At 38.3% G+C, this 7,004-nt stretch overlaps 2 protein-coding genes across 7 annotated transcripts in view; one reads left to right on the top strand and one right to left on the bottom strand.

The window, feature by feature from the left end:
- The window catches only part of st3gal8 (ST3 beta-galactoside alpha-2,3-sialyltransferase 8), a 42,200-nt gene extending 35,386 nt beyond the window's left edge, over window positions 1-6,814 (bottom strand). Inside the window, exon 1 of the mRNA XM_057846654.1 lies at window positions 6,757-6,814. The gene's annotated coding sequence lies outside the window, so the exon portion shown is untranslated. The remainder of the gene's footprint in view (window positions 1-6,756) is intronic.
- The window catches only part of LOC130922115 (uncharacterized), a 49,516-nt gene that overhangs the window by 516 nt on the left and 41,996 nt on the right, over window positions 1-7,004 (top strand). For all 6 annotated transcript variants that reach the window (XR_009064455.1, XR_009064456.1, XR_009064454.1 and 3 more), the window contains exon 2: window positions 1,214-1,372. The gene's annotated coding sequence lies outside the window, so the exon portion shown is untranslated. The remainder of the gene's footprint in view (window positions 1-1,213; window positions 1,373-7,004) is intronic.

Consider the following 7,004-nt stretch of genomic DNA (forward strand, 5'->3'; position numbering starts at 1 on the left):
CTTTTTTTCGGTAGCTCCGGTGACGTCTCTGTCGTCTGTCTGTCTTTTGACGGGGGTGGGGGAACACGGAAGTAATTTAGTGATGGCCAAATGAAGCCTCATGAAGCAATGAAGCTTTGCAGCCAATTGGTTTGCACATGTAGCAAAGCTTCATGGTGCTTCATTTACCCTATGGCGCCATCAAGTGGTCTAGAAACCCAAGAGGTCAACATTGTTAAGAATTCAATGGCTATTTGCTTAAGACAAAGATGAATGTGCTTGTGTTAGTAATTTAGTATGTGAACAAAATACAAGTGCTAAGGGTAATTTGTTATTCATTTTTATTTAGAAATAATAGCTTTCCCACAGTGGCTGGCTTTAAACAGTTTCTTTTTCTTTTGGAAAATATTTCACCAGCTTTAGAAAATATTCTTTCACAAGGCACAGATGAAGCTGGGGTGCAGAGAAATGTGAGTGCCAGTTTATATAAATTTGGGTAGGTATTCTTTTGTGCCTCCCAGTACACTAATGGATTGTTCATTCTGTTTGTTTGGTTCAGATAGGTACACACACACACTCACATTTATATTAAAGTAGTTTTTCTCCCTTACCTTATTGAAAGCAATCAAATCAAAATGTTCCCATACGGGGGAGGATCGCTCTTTTCGCGCAGGTTCCATCGCAAGCAAAGGACAAGGCTCGAAAAAAGATTGCACTGTTGCGCACAGATGTAACAAGTACAGGAGCCCGAAATCCACAAAATGTGAGATAACAGGCGATCGCCATTGCGTTTTGCAACCAATTTATACCGTAGTCTGTCCTGTTTTTGCAATGTCCGCCAAACGTTGGATCACTTCCGAAGCACTCACGAGATTCAGCCGGCCGCCGGCGAGGCTTCCCACGTCATCATTTCCGGGTTTTGCCGAAATGAAGCGCGCCTCGCTACAAGCTTCGTGGAAACCCCCCTCCCATTACTCGACACAAGCTTCGGAACCTCGACTCATTTCGTCCCATCACTAAAGTAATTACTCAGTGTGGCCTGCCTCTTCAAAATTTTGAGAAGTTATTTTCTCGTGTCTGCCGCAAATACAGTGGTCAGCCATCGGTACGCAAAAGCGTATGGAAGCCGTTGAGGGCCAGCGCATTTGTCTACGTCCAGTACGCATGCGCGCATGCGGACCACTTATGTGCACCCCTGAATATAACGTAACATTCCACTTTCTTCTCTTTGTAGATGCTCTTCTGAAATATTTTCCTTCTACCTCTGTACATCCTGGGCCATCTTTTACAGCCAACTTATCAACATCAGCACCAAGTCCAGGAAAGAAGTGTACCTTCCGAAACAACTTTCATATGAAAGTGCAATAGATGCTTTTGCATCAGTGAAGACAAGGTGAGTAAGGTTATAGGTCAAGGTGAAAAAAAAAAAAAAGTTGCATTTTAAAGTGTTCTGTGTGTCTTTATATAGGTTTGTGTGGGTAGGTGTTAATCATATTTTAATAACAATTGTAATTTATTTAATGCATTTGTTTTTGAAGTGTTTTTATTGGTGCTTTTGAATAGTTAATAGAGCATTTTTCTTTTAATTTCTGTACTTGTTCATTGTCTTTTTTTATATAATAAATTACAAAGAGATAATGTGCTTTTTAAGTGTGAGTGTTTTAGGGCTGCAGCTATCGAATATTTTAGTAATCGAGTATTCAGCTGAAAATTCTATCGATTAATCGGATAAAACATTTTTTTTTTAGGTAAGGAGCAATTATAAATATACACAAGAAAACAAGACATTTCATCTAATATTGAACCATTTTCAATCAATCAATGTCTTTATTTTCGATGTACATTGTTCAAAACAGCCAACAGCATCTCAGAAGTGACTAGGGAAAAAACTTTTTTTTACCGTTTTCACCCAAAAACTTCTAGATCTTATTTAAAAAAAAAAAAAAAAAAAAAATCTCTTACCTAAAAAATTAATTACGCTTGATAACACACTAGAGCTGCAGCTATCGATTATTTTAGTGGTCGATTAATCGATAAACTAGTTAGTTCGAATAATCAAGTAATTGGATAAACATGAAAAAAATTAAAATACCTGAGCTGGGCCTCGAACGGTGTAAAAAATTAATAAGGATCTACATATGTACATCAAAAGAACAATTGGCTAACTTACATAGCAAAAGTCCACTAGCTTAAATGGTATAATTTTTTAAAAATTTATTTATTTTTTACAATGCTCTTTAACAATGGTTCAGACTAGGGGTGTCAAAATTATCGCGTTAACGGGCGGTAATCAATTTTTTAAAATTAATCACGTTAAAATATTTGACGCAATTAACGCACATGCCCCGCTCAAACAGATTAAAATGACAGCAGTGTAACGTCCGCTTGTTACTTGTGTTTTTTTTTTAGTTATGTTGCCCTCTGCTGGCGCTTGGGTGCGCCTGATTTCATGGGTTCAGCACCATGAGAATTGTGTAATTAATGACATCAACAATGGCGAGCTACTAGTTTATTTTTTGATTGAAAATTTTACAAATTTTATTAAAATGATAACATTAAGAGGGGTTTTAATATAAAATTTGTTTAACTTGTACTAACATTTATCTTTTAAGATCTACAAGTCTTTCTATCCATGGACCGCTTTAAGAGAATGTTAATAATGTTAATGAATCTTTGGGCACCTAACGATTCGATTACGATTACGATTCAGAGGCTACGGTTCGATTATAAATCTATTATTGATGACCACCCCCCCCCCCCCGCTATTAGCTGCTAATGTTTTGAACATTAGTTACAAAAACTGTAAAAAAATAAATAAATAAAATAAATAAAAAATTTAAAATAAAAAAAAAAGCCTCGCAGGCTTAAATAAACGACTATTTCACTATCAAGTTAACAGTTAAAAACAATAAATAATATACTCAAATCCCCATTCTGTATCAGCAGCTTTAAACAACATTCAATTAATTTAATGTTGTCAATCAACCGTTAAAGTTGTTAAAATTGCTTCCGTTATTCCATAATTTCCCTTTTGTCTACTTTCTACATGTGAAAGTTTTAAAACTATTTTAAAGATAGATTCAAGTCAATATTTTACCGATTTAGAGTATTTTAGATAAAAAGTTGATTAGGTTCGCTACAACAGCCTTGCAGGGAAGTCTACTGCTTTAAGATGGCAGCCGTTAACTAACGCCCGCATCTAGCTTTCTCTACATGTGCTGCTATCGCCACCGAGTATTCTACATCTAGTCATATATAAATATGATATCTACCTTAACATTATGTATTGTGGACGTACTTTGTAGCAGCTTTCGGCAGCAGTCAGGTATGTTGTTTTTTTTATCTAGCGGCATGAGTTGAGCTAGAGCCGTGAATTGAGCATTGTCATTACCCGAGGGGCCGGGTAATGACAAGCATGATGTTTAGCTACTCTCGCTCCGTTCCTCATTGCGTCCCGAAGATCGCGCGGCGCGCTGTGTGTTTTACTTCCGCTTTACTGGACATATTTCAATAATCGGAATTTGGATGTTTGTGAATCGTTCTCGAATATTCCACGGCCGAATCGCGAATAATCTAAGAATCGGAAATTTCGCACACCTCTAGTTCCCAGGGCCTTTGGAAGCGAAACAGCCCCACAGCATCACTGACCCACCCCCAGACTTGACAGTTGGTATGAGGTCCTTTTCAACATGTGCATCTTTCGTGGCACGCCAGACCCACTAAGAGTGTTTGTTGCCAAAAAGCTCAATCTTGGTCTCATCTGACCAAAGCACACGGTCCCAGTTGAAGCCTGGGACCGTGTGTATTTTTGTGTGAGACCAAAAAAATATTAGAAACTAAAAAACACATCTTTTTCAGGGGTGCCAATTAGAGCAGGGCGGTAAACCGAAAATTTACCGTTACCGAAATTCTTCACGATGACCGACGTAATTTTGACCATGTCGGTAAATTCGGTAATTTAATAAAAGAAGAAAATACAGTTTTTTCACCCCGCTTTGACTCTGTGTTGTTCGGCTATGTTCCTTCCCCTTTAAGAAAGCAGACAGTGTGCTTACGTATGGAGTCACGTGGTTTTCAGGAAGCCAAACAAACAGAAGCCCGGTAGGCTAACGCTAGCAGCTAACGCTACAAGTAAATGGGATAAAGTCGGGCTTAAGTTAGCTTCGCCAAACTTTCACCCGATATTAAGTAAACTCTTGGCGGGTTACAGACGGGCTTTCACCCGCGGTCCTCCCTGGAGCGGATGCTTTCAGTGCTTTCTTCTGGTAGCCAAGCCACAGGCTAACGCTAGCGGCTAACGGTACAAATGAACGTGATGAGTCGGATAGCAGCTCTAACCTTGTCGAAACAGCTGAAATTAATTAGTGGACTGGGCACGGACTTCATGTAGCAATCATTATGTCGCGTTATTTGGTATCTCTGTGTGATTTCTCTGAAAGCTTTCATGATGGTAAAGCACTCAGCATAAAGTGTAATCCAACAGTGAAGCCTATATATAATATGACAGTTTAATGGCCACAGCTATTTTTCTGTATGTGTTTGCTTTATTTAAAAAAAAAAAAAACTGAAACCTCGACGTAAACACTTGTGTTGAATAATTATGTCACAGCAGCCATTACCAATAAGTTGTCTGAAGTGCACTGTTAAAGCTCCAAGTCATTTGTGTTAGAATGACATGTTTGCACAGCTGTCAATGATTTTTATAATGTTGTACATTTTTCAAGTCATACAAGCTGTTGTAAATGTTCACACAAGAATTCTTATTGTTTACAAGATTTTTTTTAATACTTAATGTTTAGACTGCATGTGCAATTGTTAAATTGAAAGCTGGTAAATTTAATAGGGCTGTCAAACGGTTAAAATTTTGAATCGAGTTAATTTCAGCTTAAAAATTAATTAATCGTAATTAATCGCAATTAATCGCAATTCAAACCATCTATAAAATATGCCATATTTTTCTGTAAATTATATATATATTCTGTAAAATAAATTGTTGGAATGGAAAGATAAGACACAAGATGGATATATACATTCAACATACGGTACATAAGGACTGTAGTGGGCATTTCACTCTACTGCCATTTAAATCTGTCTATGCTGTCCTCACTCCGAAGCGTCTACTTTTTCCAAAGCTAGACAGCTAGTGAACGACGCCTTAATAATTAGACTTCTTCCTTTTTCATCTGATTCATTAATAAAATGGCCTGGAACCATTGTCCTCTTTAGACCGTCGTAAAACTACAAAATAAAAGTACACAAGCATTGCATTAGCAACAAAGTTAGCTTAGCACGCTATACAGGTTCACTAAACATAAACAAAAAGCGTCTCATACAAAAAAATATAACATTTCGCTTACTAACATAATATGTACATTCTTTACAACAACCATACTTACGGACAGATCTTGTCCGAGGATCATATAAGCACAACATTATCAGCCCAAGACGTCGTGCAGCCATAATGAAGAAAGAAAAGAAGAAAATAATAAACCATGTCGCAAAGCGACCACAAGAGTTCGCTGTTGGACAGCGCAAAAAGCCTTGCTGTCAAACTTACCAAAAGGCAGAATACTTTCTGAGCGGGACATGTGCGTTAATTGCGTCAAATATTTTAACGTGATTAATTAAAAAAATTAATTACCGCGCGTTAACGCGATAATTTTGACAGCCCTAAAATTTAACGATAAACGGTTAATTTGTATTCCATGCATTGATTCAAATTTTATAACAGTCCACTTGGGCGAATTTATCGTCATTTATCGTTATCGAGGTAAATCTGCTCAATTTATCGTGATACGTTCTTAAGGCCATATCGCCCAGCCCTAGTGCCGATAATTATGGAGGGCACTGTATGTTGCCTAGGACACCAAATTGGTCAGGAATGGCCCTGGAGGAAGTTATTGGTTATCAGTATCGGTTGAAAAATGCATTATCGTGCATCACTACTAATCATGAAGGCTCATTATGTATTGGTAGCCAACTTAGTCATTTTGATAGGCAAATATAGCTAAGGTAGATACATAAAGCATGTGTTGCCTTCATTATAAGGCTGTTAATTTTTTGAGGGTCCAGACATATGTTTTTTTTTTTTTTTTTTGCTCCAATATCTGTTTTTTTTTTTCAACATTTTGGGTTTCCAATCCCTGATTTAGCCTATAAATGAATTATTGGTGACAAATGCCGCTCTGACCCTCCTTCACCCAATCTGTTTGGTCTTATTAATGTCCCGTCTCCAACAAAAAGCGTACATGCAGGTTATGCTGTTATATCGTCCCTACCAATATTGAGACCAAACCTACGCCCTAACATTTACGTATCTTTTACAGAATAGGTTTTTTTTTAAACAATTATCTATACTTGTACCAGCGTTTTATACCGTGAAGCCAGAGATGCCATCACGGTTTTGGGCAAGAAACAAGCTTGGAAAAAGTCCGACTCATGTTTAAGCCGCTAAACAAACAAAAAGCACTTTCCCTTTCATGAAGGACCACCACCCCTCGCGTCTATCCTCCCTCCGCCGTGTAACGGACCCACTTAACTAGAACGAAAACTAAAAAAAAAAAACTAGCCATGACACCATGACAACAAGCCACATTAGCACAAAAAAGTTGCCCAAACTTTCTAGGGACCCCCTTCTAGTTTGTTCGACTCGACATTATCTCTCTCCCGTATAAAACGAAACACAATACGGCGCCGAATCCACACCGGAGCAGAAAACGACACAAAAAGCGGCTGTTTCGTCGAGGTAAAAGACAAAAAAAATGAAGGTTAACTCACATGAAGATTCGCCGCCGGAGGTCTTTCTTCGCCTTCGCTCGCTGATTGTGGGATGAGGGAGGGAGGTGGGAAGGAGGAGGGAGGGCATGATGAGGCTGAGGGGAGGGGCGCAGGGAAATGACGTCACGCCACGTGGTTTACGCTAACGCTAACCTTCTGGAGAGCTAGCCAATTCTTTTTTGTTTAAATTAACAATTGCAAATATTATATAGCGCCCAGAAACCTGCTTTCAAACATTTTTAGGACTC

Source organism: Corythoichthys intestinalis, chromosome 9, assembly GCF_030265065.1.
Source record: "Corythoichthys intestinalis isolate RoL2023-P3 chromosome 9, ASM3026506v1, whole genome shotgun sequence".
Taxonomy (NCBI): Eukaryota; Metazoa; Chordata; class Actinopteri; order Syngnathiformes; family Syngnathidae; genus Corythoichthys; species Corythoichthys intestinalis.